Here is a 17,642-nt window from a genome sequence, read left to right on the forward strand (position 1 = left end):
ATACTTCACCCAGACACAATAAATACGTACGTACGTTGTAGTAAAAATAACATCTTAATTTTATGATGGTATGCACACACAATTAAAATTTAAGAGAAATATCAATAATATTAGGTTTTTTAACACTTACTTAGTAGGAGAGATGGTTGGGTACACGGGGATTTGGGTTGGTTATGAGGCAGAGGGCAGATTATTGGCCCTCACTTGTATCACCTGTATCAGTATCCACCACAGAGGCTTGCAGGGCCTCTTTGTCAAACCCCTCAAAGTCCATATCCTCACTATCACTGGCTGTGGTGGGTGGCGGGTGAAGAATTCGGTGATGTTTTGTTGACTGGGCAACCTTGTGCGCACCCTGCCCGTGCAAATGATGGAATGAACCGCGTAAATAAAAATTGTCAGTCTGGCAAGGTGCCTCGTTAATGACCAAACGCGTAAATCGAGACTATACTGTACTGTACAGTATACAGTTTTCTCTTTATTCATAAGACAAATTCTGTGGTTACTTACATATAACACTTTACAGTAAATAACAATCATCTCGGTGACAGCATAGTTGTTGACAACCAGACTTCCTGTATTTCTAATTTTCAACCCAGAGAGTTCGAATTCACATTTTTTTTATTGTTGATGTAATACTCTTTTAATAACCTTGTTATATACTTAAAGACCTTAGTTATTGAAGCGCAGTAAAAACATAACAACAACTGATTTTCTTTAAGCATTTCAGATAATCAGTGTTATCTCCAACTTTCCCCCTCCACCGCCCCAAATATTCACTTTTTTTCCGACTCACATTTTTCTGACTGGGGTCTGCCCCAATTAGTCCAATTTATCGAGGTTCTACTGTGTGTTGACTGACAATGGACAATGATTTAGGACTTCATGCTTAGTCACAGCAACTAACAAAAATCTTTTGAAACCACTATTAGTTCAATTTCTCTGTTAAGAACCAAAAGAATGTCATTTGCCTTCAACGGAAATGGTTCCAAATGCCTTGCATAAAACTTCTGCAATATTAGTGGAATGTGTATTAGTATTTCCTCGTGCGTTAAGGATGCCTCTAATAAGCGGTAATAATAGTCCATGTCATGCTCCGGAAAGACAGGAGTTGGATGATAGTCAGTTTTACCCATATGTAAAGCGGCAATAAGTTGACCAACCGGCAACAACTGTGCATCTACCTGACATAAACCTGCATTCACTAACTGTGAGAGCTTGCACAGAGGCTTCAGCTGCATGCATATACAGTATTCTGTAAAGCAGAGTTGCCATTCTAGTATAGGCACCGACTGTGTGAATCCCTGGACAACACGTGTTAGTTGATTTGTTTCGTCAACAATAGCATTCATCCGAGAGTTCAAAGTTTGTACTGCCTTGTAGGACTGTGCAATGGCCCTCTGTTTCATGACCGCTTCTGAAACTGCATTCATTTGTTTCCCTTGTTTAGCTACATCTTCTGTGGTTGCCGTACCGAAAAAGGTGTTACTTATTAAACCAACAAAATTAGATAGACCACGTTTTTGATGCCGATGAGAATGTACATTCTTCCCGATGTCTTCAGGAGACTTAGTTAGCTTTCCCTCGAAGTGTCTTACGCGCTTGAGTAGGCTCTTCATACGGGCGTTCTGAAGTGAGATGATTTGTCGAAGGGTTGTGGAGATGGTAGACTGTTGTTCGAGATCTTGCAGGGTGTGCATAGCTGTTTCAGTGTGGACAGCTATTGACCTCAGGTGCACAGGCATGCGCACTAAACCATGGAGCTCGTACTTGACAGTTACGACGTCTTCCACTACAAGTACTTTCCCAGTGGGGCAACTAAAGCTCCAGGTTTGATGATTTCTGCTTGGGATGCGGCTGTTGCTACTGCGCTCCATGCCAACAGGAGTAGTGATATCCAAGCCATGCCTGAAAGGGGCGAGGATAATTAATGTTTCTTGTTTGCTGATCACAGTTTTTGACGATACATATTGTCTATTGTTGTGTGTTGAGCAAAGGTCGTAGTAGAAGTAGTATGTATTTGATTTACATTAGGAGTCCCTACTAAGTCTCTGCTGACTTTTTTTTATTCTCTCTACATATACTATGTCTGTGATGTTTGTCGTTGGCTCAACTACATGGAATTTGTTTCCATGTTCTTTCACTTTAATCAGGTATGGACCTGTGAATTTAGGCAAAAGTTTTGATATGCGTTCTGGCGCTTTTATCATTACTGTGTCTCGTATTTCTAGAGTTACAGGCTTAGCTTTCTTATGTTGTTTGCTGATCATTTCAGCGCGTGAGGCTGCTAAATCTTTTCGTACTTTCCCATGGATGCTTGTGAAAACCATGATTTGCTTCTTGGCATAGTCATCCATGTTGTGCACAGGTTGTGGGGTTCCTGCAAATTGATGATAGGGCAAGCGTTTATCAGTACTATAAATTATGTAGTATGGTGATTTGCCTGTAGTGCTATTGATAGATCCATTGGTGCATGCTGCTACTTGTGGAAGCCAGTCCTCCCAGGAATTGTGCATCGGATTCACCATGTGTCAGAGAATCTCAAGAATTTTACGATTTGTACACTCGACTAACCCATTTGAGGATGGATGGTAGGCAATTGTGAAGGTTTGTGTGATGTCATATTGTTGACATATTGCAGTTAAGAGTTGATTCTTAAATTTTGCCCCGTTATCTGAGAGTATTGCTCTAGGTGTAGAAAAAGGACAGATAAGATGAATGACTAAGGCATGAGCCACTGCTTCAGCAGACTTATTCTGCAATGGTGCAAGTACAGGTTGTACCTCTCTAGTCCGGCAACCTCGGGACCTGACCGGTGCCGGACCATGGAAATTTCCAGACCATGGAAATTCACCCTTTTCCGGGATAGATAGTGACTTGTGCTGACGCTTGGTAGCACTAGCACCACTTTCTCTGCTTCATGGTCTCTTTGAAGACATATTGAAGGGTTAAATGTCGTACAGTAGCTTTTCAAATTTCGCGAGTTTTTAATTACACATTTTTTATTGGAACACACACAAAAAAATAATAAAAACTTGACGGCGGAAACTCGAATTTCAACGTGTTTGAACGGCTCACTAACGTTCAGACGTGCACAATCGTGTAAACAGCGTCATTTCTCTTATGTACAAAGGATTCATTATTGTTTATTACTGAATGTCTTTTTGATTGAATTAATGTTTGTGTGCAAAATGAGCAATACACTTCATTAATAATACGTAGAATATTAAAACACACGAGGAGACGAGACGGCTTTGTTTTCGTTGTTTACAAAACCAGTGATTGACTGGTTCTACATATAAAACTGAAGAAAATAAGACCCTGGTTGTAGCTGTAGTAAAATTAATATGGTTGTTTTAAGTAATGTTATTTGATGTTAATAAATGGAACAATAGAAGTAGCTAACGATAATGGTAAAGAAAAAAAGAGAGATCGCGAATGTAAGTGCGCACATGTGAAAACATATCGTCATTACTCTACATAAGATTATAGCTAACTGCCGGCATTGTTTTCGTTAATGCTTACAAAACCAGTGACTGATTGGTTCTACATATAAAACTGAAGAAAATAAGACCCTGATTGTAGCTGTAGTAAAATTAATGTAAAAAAATTAATATGGTAGTTTGAAGTAATGTTATTTAATGTTAATTAATGGAACAATATAAGTAGCTAACCATTAATGGTAAAGAAAAAAGTGAGACTGCGCGTATGTAAGTGTGCGCATGTGAAAACATATCGTCATTACTCTACATAAGAATATGAAAGCAACACTTATTTACTGCTCATATATATTGAAGGGTTAAATGTTGTACTCTGTATAGACAAGCAGAGAGAGCGAGAGCAGCCGAACTGCGGGATGTAAACAAACCTTAGTTTCCCGCGGCTTTGTTGTTTTTTTTTTTTACGGGGATTAGCCCACCCGGGCATAGGTCACTGACCCACATTGGGGCCTGAGGTGCGAAAATTTAATACTCCTGTAATAATAATTCAGGTAAAAAAAACCTGCCTATCGACCTATTGGACAAACTAAAATCGTTCCGGACCACGGCAGTTTCTGGACCACAGAATGCTGGACTAGAGAGGTACAACCTGTACCACAAATCTAGAGAAGTGGTCAATGCAGACAAGTACCGGTACTTAACTAGAGCCTTGATGGCTTTTTGGTAGTTGCAATAAATCGATTGCAACTGTATCCTATGGACGTTCAGGCGTCGGGTATTCTAAGGTTGGAGCGGGATCTATCGTTATTCCCTTATGTTTTGCACAAGATAAACACTTCGCAATATGATGCTCGATGTCAGTCCTCATAGTTTTCCTTTAATATTTTCATCTATTTTCTGTTGGACATCTGTTTCGCCCCAGATGCCCAGCTTTGGGTGCATCATGGAAAGAGGGCGAGGATGTTATCCTTTAGTGATGTAGGAATACTAATTTGAGAGATTGACTCTTGTTGTGTCTTTACTGAGCGATACAGTATATCATGCAGTAGCTCAAACTGTGAGGTAGTTTTGGCAAATTTACCGCATCTCCCAATTCTAAGGCATAGATTACTTGGACCTGTAGTTCCGCCTTTAACTGTGATAGGGTGAACGTGGGTAGTGGCGTGATAGGAGCTATGTGTCTGGATAGTGAATCGACTACCACCTTCGCACGACCCGGCAAATACTTGAAGTCGGGTGCGAACTCCTGTATGGTAAGATGCCAGAGCACAAGACACCCTGATAAGTTCTTTCCATGAAATAGTTCTGTCACGGCTACATGATCTGTGTGGACTGTGATCGCATATCCAAATATGAGATTCCGAAATTGCTTGAGAGCCCACACTACAGCTAATGCTTCCAAATGAGTAGCTGAATAATGTAATGTGTTTCTGCATCGTTGAGGGTGCGACTGGCTTATGATATTACACGCCACTTCCCTCGATGATCAGTTTGCATGAGCACAGCCCCTAGCCCTAGGCCGGAGGCATCGGTGCACATGGTAAATGGTTTGGTGTAGTCCGGAAAAGGTAACACCGGAGAGTTCGTTAAGGCGTTCTTAAGGGCAGTAAAACTGCCCTCTTGTTCTTTTTTCCACTTATACTGTATGTCCTTTTTGAGGAGTTTAATGAGTGGTGAGGCTAACTTGGCATAACCGTCAATGAAAACACGGTAGTATCCTGATAATCCGAGGAAACTACGAAGTTGATCTGCATTCTTGGGACACGGAAACTGCTTCACCGCCCTTACCTTACAATCTTCTGTGTGTATGCCATTGCCATCCACTTCGTGTCCAAGAAATTCACATATGGAAAGTTTCACTTTCAGTGCAGCTATTTTTAGCTTTGTGAAAACTTTTTGTTGTTTCTTTAAATGGCTTTGTAAATCCCTTCTTACTATGATAAGATCATCTCGATAGGCATACAGTTACCTATCATTCCTGCAAACAAGGTATTTATCATTCTTTGGAATGTTAGCGGCACATTTCTCAAGCCAAATGGCATTCGTAAGAATTCAAAATGTCCCATTGGTGTACTGAATGCAGTTACCTCACGGGATTCCTTATGTAAGGGAATTTGCCAGTACCCATTAAGCTAATCTAGGTTATTGAAGACGGCGTTGTCTTTTCCTAGCGACTGTAGTAAGTCAGTTAGGACAGGCATTGGGAACCTGTCTGGTACAGTTGCTTGGTTGGCTCGTCGAAAATTTATGACTGGTCTCCATCCTCCACCTGTTGGTAATTCTATTGGTTCTTCGATGACTGCTTTGTCGTAAACAGGAAAATTACCCAAACAACATCCCTTTCTTCGTTATAGGTCCTTCAGTTCTATTAAGAGCAAAGACCTCTGTGAGCCTACCTGATTTGGCTGTGCTTAACCCTTAAGCCCTGGGTTAGGGTGCTGCTGGCAGTACCCCTCCCCCCCCTTGATAAATTTATAAAGAATAAACTTTTCCCAAAATAATAAAAAAATGGCGGGAATAGGCGGACGTTCTGGAACGTCACCCGGGGCGCGGTGGTCGGACGTTCTGGAACGTCACCTGGGGCCTAAGGGTTAAGGTAGACTCAAGTGACAAGCCTTTACACGTACACTTTCACTCAGACACACAGCATCTGTTCCTTCACTCACATTTGGCAATCGTACTGTGATTCTAGTTAGTTCCTGACTATGTAACAGTTGTACATCAGTTGACACAGCAGGCTACTAGGTGGAGTTTCAGGGAGTGACTCCTTAACTAATTGAGTCTGTGCGATAGACTTCCCCGCGCCTGTTGAGGCAGTTATTACACGAACACCTGAGGTAACCAATGGATGTGAAGTTTGTATTGCATAATATGTTTTACAGTTATACGTTATGGTGTGATTTCTTGGCTGAATGTTAATGTTGTTCTGCTTTAGTGTGGAAAGACCAATTAACCCATCCGCTGACAAAGAAAATGCCTTTACTATGTAGAAATCCACCAGAAAAGCTTTACTGGACCTAGGAAAATGGACTAGCAGTGTTGTCACCCCTGCTGTGTCTAATTGGATTCCTGACACAGGAATGTCTGTCGGTCTTATTGGCCACTTATTAGGAGGATATCGTTGCTTGAGTTCATTGAATGACGTTAATGAGATAACATTGGCACAGGCTCCCATATCTATGTCTAGGGACAATTGATTGTTACTTATCCTCGCTGCGATTAATGAGCCCGTGTTGGAAGCGTTGTTATCTTGCACCGTTAACTCTAACCCAGATCGTGTTGCTGGACATGCGCATCTTCCCCCGAAAGCTGACTACAGGCATCCCCCGCGTTACGGAAGGGTTCCGCGAAATTCAGTAACGCGAAACCTATTTTCCCATTGACTTCCATTATAAAACTGGAGATGCTTTCCTAAGGAAATTTTTCGTCCCCAAAAAAGTAATTCAAGCACTTTTATTAATGAAAATAAACATTTATAAACACATACAATACAGTACCGTACATTAAATAATTTATGATATACCTTCTTAAAACACCAATTTAGGGGTTAATATTGCATAATATTGCATTATACAGCTATGTGTATGTTTATTTGAGTGCCCCGTCATAGGAGTCCGTCTTCTCTCACTTCAGGACGCCCGAGTCGTCCGTTTTCTTTTAATCTTAGAGTGTACCAGAGACTCTTTTATTTCTAAGTACTGACACAGAATTTGATATTGCAACTGGGGTTGCAATTGTTGAGGCAACTTAGGTATATCTGATTACAGTTGGAATATTCAAGACCCATTGTGAGCGATGTTTAAAGCTTCAACTGTCTTTATGGTTGATAAAACTTGTCAAGTCTGTCAGTCTGAATGGCATGTGTGAGGCCTTGTGTTTGTTAAAATTTAACCCAATTTCCGTAGGGGCGGATTTACTACAAATTCCGTAAGAGCGAAATTCCGTAACCCGGGCTTCCGTAACGCGGGGGATGCCTGTACGTGTCTCCCGTTGGTTTGCATGCTCTTGCTTGATGCGCTGTATGCTCTTGCAATCTTCTGTATTATGGTATGGGGACTCATATGTGGACTCATATAGTACACACCATTTATTCGGAGTGCCTTTAGTGTTTGTAGGCATTTTATTTGCTGTGTAGTGTCCTTGTGGACGTTTTGGTTTAGTAGGATACTCTGGATTTTCAGAGTCCAGGGTGGTTCCTTTCCCTTGATCTTCCTGCAGGCTAGATGGGTTTTTGTCCTTCTGTCCTCCAAGGTAGTAGGCAGCTACCAAACAGGGAGGTACTACCGTCTGGGAAGATATTGGAAGCAAAATGTGTTGTCTAATGGTAGACCTGCTGCCACATGGCATCACAAAAATTTTGACCAAGTCCCAGGTTGCTGATCTGACTTTCTGTCTCACTTACACACAAATGCAGGGTTTTAATTGTTTCTCTTATTTTGACAACACAACATACATATATTGTTTCTCACTACCTGTATTGATCTTTTTATTTATATTTTTATTTATTTATTATTATAATTAATACTACAGGTTGTACCTCTCTAGTCCGGCAACCTCGGGACCTGACCGGTGCCGGACCATGGAAATTGCCGGACCATGGAAATTCACCCTTTTCCTGGATAGATAGTGACTTGTGCTTATGCCTGGAAGCACTAGCACCACTTTCTCTACGTCATGGTCTCTTTGAAGACATATTGAAGGGTTAAATGTCGTATAGTAGCTTCTCAAATTTCGCGAGTTTTTAATTCTTAACGTATTTTATTGGAACACAAAAAATAAATAAATAAAAATTTTGACGGCGGAAACTTGAATTTCGACGGGTTTGAACGGCCCGCCAACGTGCAGACGACGTGCATAATCGTGTAAACAGCGTCATTTCTCTTATGTACAAAAGATTCATTATTGTTTATTACATATGCGATCTCTCTTTTTCTTTACCATTATCGTTAGCTACTTCTATTGTTCCATTTATTAACATTAAATAACATTACTTAAAACAACCACATTAATTTTACTACAGCTACAACCAAGGTCTTATTTTCTTCAGTTTTTATATGTAGAACCAATTTGTCACTGGTTTTGTAATCAACGAAAACAATGCTGTGTCATTTCCTCGTGTGTTTTAATTTTCTATGTATTATTAATGAATTGTATTGCTCATTTTGCACATATAAACATTAATTCAATAAAAAAGACATTCAGTAATAAACAATAATGAATCTTTTGTACATAAGAGAAATGACGCTGTTTACATGATTATGCACGTCGTCTGCACGTTGGCGGGCCGTTCAAACCCGTCAAAATTCAAGTTTCCTCCGTCAAAATTTTTATTTATTTATTTTTTTGTGTGTTCCAATAAAATACGTTAAGAATTAGAAACTCGCGAAATTTGAGAAGCTACTATACGACATTTAACCCTTCAATATGTCTTCAAAGAGACCATGACGCAGAGAAAGTGGTGCTAGTGCTTCCAGGCATAAGCACAAGTCACTATCTATCCAGGAAAAGGGTGAATTTCCATGGTCCGGCAATTTCCATGGACCGGCACCGGTCAGGCCCCGAGGTTGCCGGACTAGAGAGGTACAACCTGTACGTAGAATATTAAAACACACGAGGAAATGACACAGCATTGTTTTCGTTGATTACAAAACCAGTGACTGACTGGTTCTACATATAAAACCGAAGAAAATAAGACCTTGGTTGTAGCTGTAGTAAAATTAATATGGTTGTTTTAAGTAATGTTATTTAATGTTAATAAATGGAACAATAGAAGTAGCTAACGATAATGGTAAAGCAAATGAGAGATCGCATATGTAAGTGCGCATGCGCACACGTGAAAACATATCATCATTACTTTACATAAGAATATGAAAGCAACACTTATTTACTGTTCATATATATTTTAAATAATGTTTCTGAATTTGTTTTTATTGAATTAATGTACGTGTGTGCAAAATTAACAATACAATTTATTAATAATACAGTGGGGTATGCTATAACGAACGGATCCTACTACGAATATTCCTATAACGAACGGTTTTACCTATAAAATTGAGAATGCTATAACGAACGAAACTCTTACAACGAACATTATTTAATTTATTTATTTATTTTATTTATTTATTTATTTTTACTAATTTATTGTTTTTTTATTACAAGTATTAATGATACTCATTATTTCAGGGGTTTAGATGCATATTTATGCACTTTTTTACAATTTTTACAATTTTATATTATATTTTTCAGTGTTAAGTGGTTGTATTTGGGGGCCTGGAACGGATTAATCCTACAACGAACGAATGCTATAACGAACAAGGTTCTAGAACCAATTAGATTCGTTATAGCACACCCCACTGTACGTGGAATATTAGAGGAGACGAGACGGCTGCCGGCATCGTTTATGTTAAAGCTTATGAAACCAGTGACTGATTGGTTCTACATATATAACTGAAGAAAATAAGACCCTGAGTTTAGCTGTAGTAAAATTAATGTAAAAAAATGAATATGGTTGCTTGAAGTACCTGTAATGTTATTTAATGTTAATAAATGGAACAATATAAGTAGCTAACCATTAATGGTAAAAAAAAAAGTGAGACTGCTCGTATGTAAGTGCGCACATGTGAAAATATATCGTCATTACTCTACATAAGAATATGAAAGCAACACTTATTTACTGCTCATATATATTGAAGGGTTAAATGTTGTACTCTGTATAGACAAGCAGAGAGAGAGAGAGCAGCCGAACTGCCGGATGTAAACAAACCTTAATTTCCCGCGGCTTTTTTTTTTAAGGGGATTAGCCCACCCGGGCATAGGTCACTGACCCACATTAGGGCCTGAGGGGCAAAAATTTAATACTCCTGTAATAATAATAATAATTCAGATAAGAAAAAATAAATAAAAAAAAGCTGCCTATCTACCTATTGGACAAACTAAAATCGTTCCGGACCACGGGAGTTTCCGGACCACAGAATGCCGGACTAGAGAGGTACAACCTATATATATATATATATATATATATATATATATATATATATATATATATATATATATATATATATATATATATATATATATATATATGTATATATATATATATATGTATGTATGTATGTATGTATGTATCTATGTGTATGTATGTGCAGTAAAAGTCCAAAAATCCGGATGCCAAAAATCCGGACCACCCGAGAATCCGGACTTTTGGAAAACTAATTATTATTATTTTTTTTTAGCGGGCTTTTGTGTGTATGTGCGCATGCGTGAGCGCCACAGCGACAACAAGCGACCACGTGGTCTCCACTTTAAAACGAGCAATCAAACTGTGACAACATACCGTATATACTCATCTATAAACCCCCCCTCGTTTATCTGTCGACCCTGATTTTTTGACCAAGAAATCGTTAATTTATGATATTCCTCGTTTATAGTTCGACCCACGTTTTTGAGGGTAAGCGAACAACAAAACCTTCAGTAAAAACGCTCTACGTCCTATAAACTGAAACACGAGTGCCGAAGGCAAATTGTTTACCATTTATTATTACAACACTTTACACTGAAACGCGGGTAGTTTCAACAAAAATATTGTATATTTCCATTCAAGTATTTATTCAAGTCAATTAGGAGGGAATATTATTGTAATACAACAGTTTTTTAACTAAACCATTCGAAAAGCGATTACGGTAACATCTTTTGAACGAAAGAAAGCGAAAGTCATTGTTTTCGTCACGATTTTATCCCACTTTCCACTTTAATACGTACGTAATTTCAGCAAAAATATTACATTTCCGTGAATGTATTATATCAAGCACAGTATGAATAGAATATCATTGTAATATAACAGAATTTTAACCGAAAACTATTAAAAAAACGAGTAACGTCTCAAGAACATCGGAAGCTTAGGTAAAGTCTTTTGTTTTCGACATGTATTTTATCCTATTTTACATTGAAATACAGTATTACCCCGCCTAACGCGGTTTCACTTAACGCGTTTTATCATATACGCGGTGCCTCGCCAGAGCTGAACTTTCACTTAATACGGATTTTTTCCACATATACGCGGTGAGTGTCCGGCTCGAGACGCTATTTTTAGATTTGCCCCACCCGCCACCCTGCCTGACTGCCTGTTTTAGCTCATAAAATTCATACAAATTGCCCGGTCAGAATATAATTTACATTGCTGGAATTCTTATAATTTGGTGATCATTTTGAATATAAACATCATATATTTTGCATTAGACATACAAATTTTAGATAAAAATTGTTCTCAGAGTAACTATGTTATCTTTTGTGCAAAATATATGACATTTATATTCAAAATATTCCTGGTCTTACAAGGAATCCAGCAATGTCAATTATATTATCCTAACTTTAGTTTGAGGTATTATTTATTACAAAAAAGTTAAGTATTCTGGTTTTCCCACACATCTCCTTGGGACGGTTGGTGGGGGATGGGGGGGAGGGAGGGACCGACCGACCATCTGTTACTGTGTGAAGAATATTTTTTTTTTTTTTATTAACTGAAGATATTTGTTTTAGCTCATAAAATTCATACAAATTACCCGGTCTGAATATAATTTACATTGCTGTAATTCTTATAATTTGATGATCATTTTGAATATAAACATCATATATTTTGCATTAGACATACAAATTTTGGATAAAATTTTTTCTCAGAGTAACTATGTTATCTTTTGTGCAAAATATATGACATTTATATTCAAAATATTCCTGGTCTTACAAGGAATCCAGCAATGTCAATTATATTATCCTAACTTTAATCTGAGGTATTATTTAATACTAAATGTTAAAAACTCTTGAAGGGAGGATTGGTGGGGGGTGGGGGGGAGGGTTGGGACTGACCGCGCGGTTGGAAGAGTGGGGGAAGGCAAGGTGGGGTACTTTGATTGACAGATAGTGTCGTGAAGATTATTTTTTTTTTTATTAACTGAAGATATTTGTTTTAGCTCATAAAATTCATACAAATTACCCGGTCAGAATATAATTTACATTGCTGGAATTCTTATAATTTGGTGATCATTTTGAATATAAACATCATATATTTTGCATTAAACATACAAATTTTAGATAAAAATTTTTCTCTAGGTAACTATGTTATCTTTTGTGCAAAATATATGACATTTATATTCAAAATATTCCTGGTCTTACAAGGAATCCAGCAATGTCAATTGTATTATCCTAACTTTAGTTTGAGGTATTATTTATTAAAATTTAGTGGTTTTCCCCCAAAAATTTCTCAGAGAGGGAAGAGCCGGCAGTGTAGTGTGAGAGGGGGAGGGAGTTGAGTCCATTATTTGAATGGACATTAACTTGGCGACTGTATTTCTCTATTTCTCTTAAGTATTAATTGTGTGCATGTACCATCATAAAATTAAGATGCTATTTTTACTACAACATAGGTATGTGCCTTCAAAAAGTGGAGTTTGGGGGTCGGGCCGGTTTCTATTGGAATTAATCCCATATGTTCTGTTGTTCACTTAACGCGGATTTCACTTAACACCGGACCCTCTGGGTTCTATTGACCGCGTTAAGTGGGGTACAACTGTACATCACGTTTCAGCAAAACTACTATTTATTTCCGAGAATATATTCATTCAGGCGCAGTTTAGGTAAAATATACGTGTGATGTAATAGTTTTTTAACTGAAAACGATTCGAAAAACACGTACCCTCTAGCCCTGTTCAAGGAGAGGACTGGGAGAAGCTGTTTGGTGCTGCAGACGATGACAAAGAAAATGATTTTGATGGATTTTAATGAAAATATTCAGAAATATGGTATCGTAGTATTTATTCAAGTCAATTAGGATAGAATATTATTGTAATACAGTACAACAGTTTTTTAACTAAACCATTCGAAAAGTGATTACGGTAACATCTTTTGAACGAAAGAAAGCGAAAGTCATTGTTTTCGTCACGATTTGATCCCACTTTCCACTGTAATACGTACGTCATTTTAGCAAAAATATTACATTTCCGTGAATGCATTATATCAAGCACAGTATGAATAGAACAATATTTTGAGTCCTACTCTTTCCATTTACAGATTACTGTACAAGCCCATAATAATGGCTCCTAAAGTAGATAAACTTCGTTGTGTGAAGAGAAAGAAGAACACGTTGAAATTGAGTGACAAACTTGAAATAATTAAGAAACTAGTACCTGGTGTGAGCAATACTGTTCTAATGGAAAATACAACATTGGAAAGTCTACAATTTATGATATCAAAAAGGCAAAGAATAAAATTCTAGAATTCACAGCTTTTTCATTAAAACTGCTCGTTTTGATAAATGAAGCATGCTATATTTGCTAATGAATAAACTATCAAAATGTACCTGTTCATCTCTTCTTTATTCCTCCTTAAATTTTAATTTTAAAAGTACTGCCTGAGAATCCGGAAAATCCGAAAATCCGGACCGACCCAATCCCTAAGCAGTCCGGATTTTTGGACTTCTACTGTATTATTATTATACAGTATATTTTTATTAAATATTATTAAAAAAAATTTTTAATTTTTATAAATTATCATTTATTTATTATTATTACAGTAGGCCCTATTATTATTATTATTATTATTATTATTATTATTATTATTATTATTATTATAATTATAATTATTATTATTATTATTATTATTATTATCATCATCATTATTATTTTTATTTTTATTATTATTATTTTATTATTATTATAATTATAATATTTTCTCCTCTAGGCCCTGATGTGTGTCATTGACCTATGCTCTGGTGGGCTAATCCAGAAAAAAAAAGGTGTTTGGTCTCTGTAGTAGTTGTAGTTGTTCCTTAGAACTGGTTACAAGTGCTACTGACAGAGCCCTTGGAGTAGTTTCCACTGGATCAGAAATTTCCTTCAAGTAATCTACAAGCTTAGTCCCTAGTTTATATTTCTTCTTTTTGGCTGCCTTGCGTGTAGTTTCGTGTAGCACCATGATAAACTGTAGGAACTCAATGATCTTGTTGAAATTTTCCTTACATAGTTAATTTTTCTTAATCTTCAAACCAATCTGAGGATGTCATGCAAGTTTTGAGATCCATCATAGTGTGTCCGGCTATAGCCTGTGCTTTTTGTCCGTTTTGAGCAAACACACTGGTACTTGTATGCTCTGCCATCTTGAAAATCCAAGTAAGTGCACCTCCTTTGGTACCTGACCCGAAAAAGGATATGAATTGTTTCCTAAATATTGTATTGTCAACTGTTTCCTCACAAATGGCTGTAACGTAGATCATTCTTTGTGCCTTACTACCAGTTTTGGCGTTGCTTCGGACGTAAGAAATATTATTGCCATCATTAGTAACATCATTGTTTCGCATTACGTCTTCGCACTCATGCAGAAATGTTAAGGCATTATAATCTGCATCTTCTGCAATATTCTTGTACCTTGATGTTATTTGGAAGTATTTTTACAGTTTGACTGACTGATAAAGTCTGTGTTAGTTAAAGCACTAGCGTTAGTAACAGGTAAAGGTAATAGGTAAGTGTTACCTGACCAAAGATGTCCACTGTGTAAGTCCTTGAACTGAGAATCTTTGAAATTTTCACAGCCAGTTAAGGAGTCACTAAGTATTCACTCTATTTGGCTAATTTGTGGTAATTCTTCACTCTCAGTTGCCACTAGCTCCTGTGAGTCTGTAGATGACTGACCATCTGAGACTGAGTCACTAATTTCCTGTTTGAAACCCAACAATTTTGGAAGGGGGTTCATAAATAGGGATCTTTATCACTTCACTTGCAGCATAACACTCACTAAGTTGACCACTCAATGGGTAATGCAAAAGTATTCATAATGTGTTATGGAAATGAAGAGAAAGAGAATTAAAAGTCTTTATTCTTTGTGTGAGTCCTCTCTTACTTTATAAATGTGTTTATTTAGTTGCTTTTAGGCCCTTGTGCATATAGTTTATTTAATATTGACTACGTGTGAAGACTTTTTGAAGTTCACTTGTCTTAGTGTAGTCTGTAAAATAATGATTGTTTGTGATCTACTGGACTGAAGGGTCCAAAGAGTTTCGACGCCAGGTGGTGACGTCAGAAGTCGATGACATCCCACTCCGGGAAGGATGATGGCACACGTTCTGCGGCGATCAACCTGGGGCTGACCTTTCTTGTGGCGATCAACCTGGGGCTGACCTTTCTTGTGGCGATCAACCTGGGGCTGACCTTTCTTGTGGCGATCAACCTGGGGCTGACCTTTCTTGTGGCGATCAACCTGGGGCTGACCTTTCTTGCGATACCTTTCTTGATCAACCTGGGGGGGCTGATCAACCTGGGGCTGACCTTTCTTGTTGCATCAACCTGGGGGTGACCTTTCTGTGGCATCAACCTGGGGCTGACCTTTTCTTGTGGCGATCAACCTGGGGCTGACCTTTTCAACCTTTTGCGATCAACCTGGGGCTGACCTTTCTTGTATGGGGCATCAACCTGGGGCTGACCTTTCTTGTGGCGATCAACCTGGGGCTGACCTTCTGCGATCAACCTGGGACTGACCTTTTCATCAACCTTTGTGGCGATCAACCTAGGGCTGACCTTTCTTGTGGCGATCAACCTGGGACTGACCTTTCTTGTGGCGATCAACCTGGGGTTGACCTTTCTTGTGGCGATCAACCTGGGGCTGACCTTTCTTGTGGCGATCAACCTGGGGCTGACCTTTCTTGCGGCGATCAACCTGAGGCTGACCTTTTTTGCGCACTGGAGAGTCTTGATTGTTTAAGCAAGTGCCTGCTTGCTTGTCTGGAACCAGGATGATATCCTTCTTAGTACTCATGCATTGTAGTGCTGGCTGCTGGTTGGCTGGCCATTAACTGGCTGGGACACCAAGACAACACTTGGGTTGGCTCGGTTAATGTGGGCTCCACTCGGGTCACCATGAGCTTTGAGCTTGTGATGGGGGGTTTGACCATAAGTCTTTATATTGCCTTTGTTACCATTGGATTTCTGTGTACACATTTTGTAAGTGTTTAAAACCACTGTCCACTTGTTTTCCGTGAAAAGCTTTGTTTGATGATGATTCACTTAAGAGTGTCAATTGGCTCATCAATAATTATTGCCTTTGAGTACTGCACTAGTTTATAGTATTCATCCTGTCGCTGCCACCAAATTTGATAGCTGTTTTGGCATCACACTAATTGCTTTAATTAAATTCTGGAACTTTTAAGTTTCAGGGCTTGATGTAAACACGTTTTGGCATTTTCTGTCTATTTAGTAGTAGGTATATACACGGATATAGCCTGAGAGAATAAGTTATGAATTCTCTCTTGGGAAGTGTTTTGAATATCACTTTGAGATAACACTTGAGTGAAATGGAGTGAACTGCCACTCTCAGGGTGTGAGAGAGCGAGCCGGTTGTTTGCTAAATCAGCTGTCCCTCTCTCGACCATTGAGAGATATGCAAGCCAAGCGATCTAGAGTCATGAATAAAATGGTGAATCACCTGGTGAATAACTTGGTGTTATTCATTTGGGTGAATGTTTACAGTGACCCCTCTGTTAACGAACTCAATCCGTTCCAGAAGGTCGTTCGTTAACCGAAAAGTTCTTTGGAAGTTCAATGGGTTTTTGGGTAATTGGTTCCAGCTCACGGAAAATTTCCTAAATTCAACAAAAATGGTAGAAAAGTTCACTTACTTTGAGGTGTGTATTTAGAAGGCTCCTGGATGATGATGATTGGATTTAGAATGGGGGTGGAGGAGAAGGAAGAAGAGAAGGCATTGGGGTGGAAGAGAAGTCACCCCATGGTGCCATTTCACCCATAAAATTTTAGCTCTCTTGGTGTAATTCAAGATTATTTTCTTAAAATCAACACTGCACTGCATTATATATTGTCAATATGTAAAATATATTTCAAAATGACCAATAATTTGCTTGGAAACACAGAAAAAAAGCGTTTAGTTGAAGAGAGTCTCAAGCAAGATGTTACCTCTAGTGAAAACAGAGAAAGACTAACTTCTGTTTGCTGTGTTAAGAGGCTGGATGCCGCGCATTAAACTAGTCACTTTACCTTCAATTATGTTCAATAATTGTTAAAATGACTAAAAAAATTGAATATTAAACTTTTAAAATTATTGAATAGTATAAACTTCTTGATATTTACTTAAATAGTAAGGAATTTAAGCCCTAGAACCAATTAATGTATTGGCGGACTGATAATAAAGCTGGTTACCCGGTCAGTGCAA

This window comes from Homarus americanus, unplaced genomic scaffold (assembly GCF_018991925.1).
Source record: "Homarus americanus isolate GMGI-L3 unplaced genomic scaffold, GMGI_Hamer_2.0 scaffold32871, whole genome shotgun sequence".
Lineage (NCBI taxonomy): Eukaryota > Metazoa > Arthropoda > Malacostraca > Decapoda > Nephropidae > Homarus > Homarus americanus.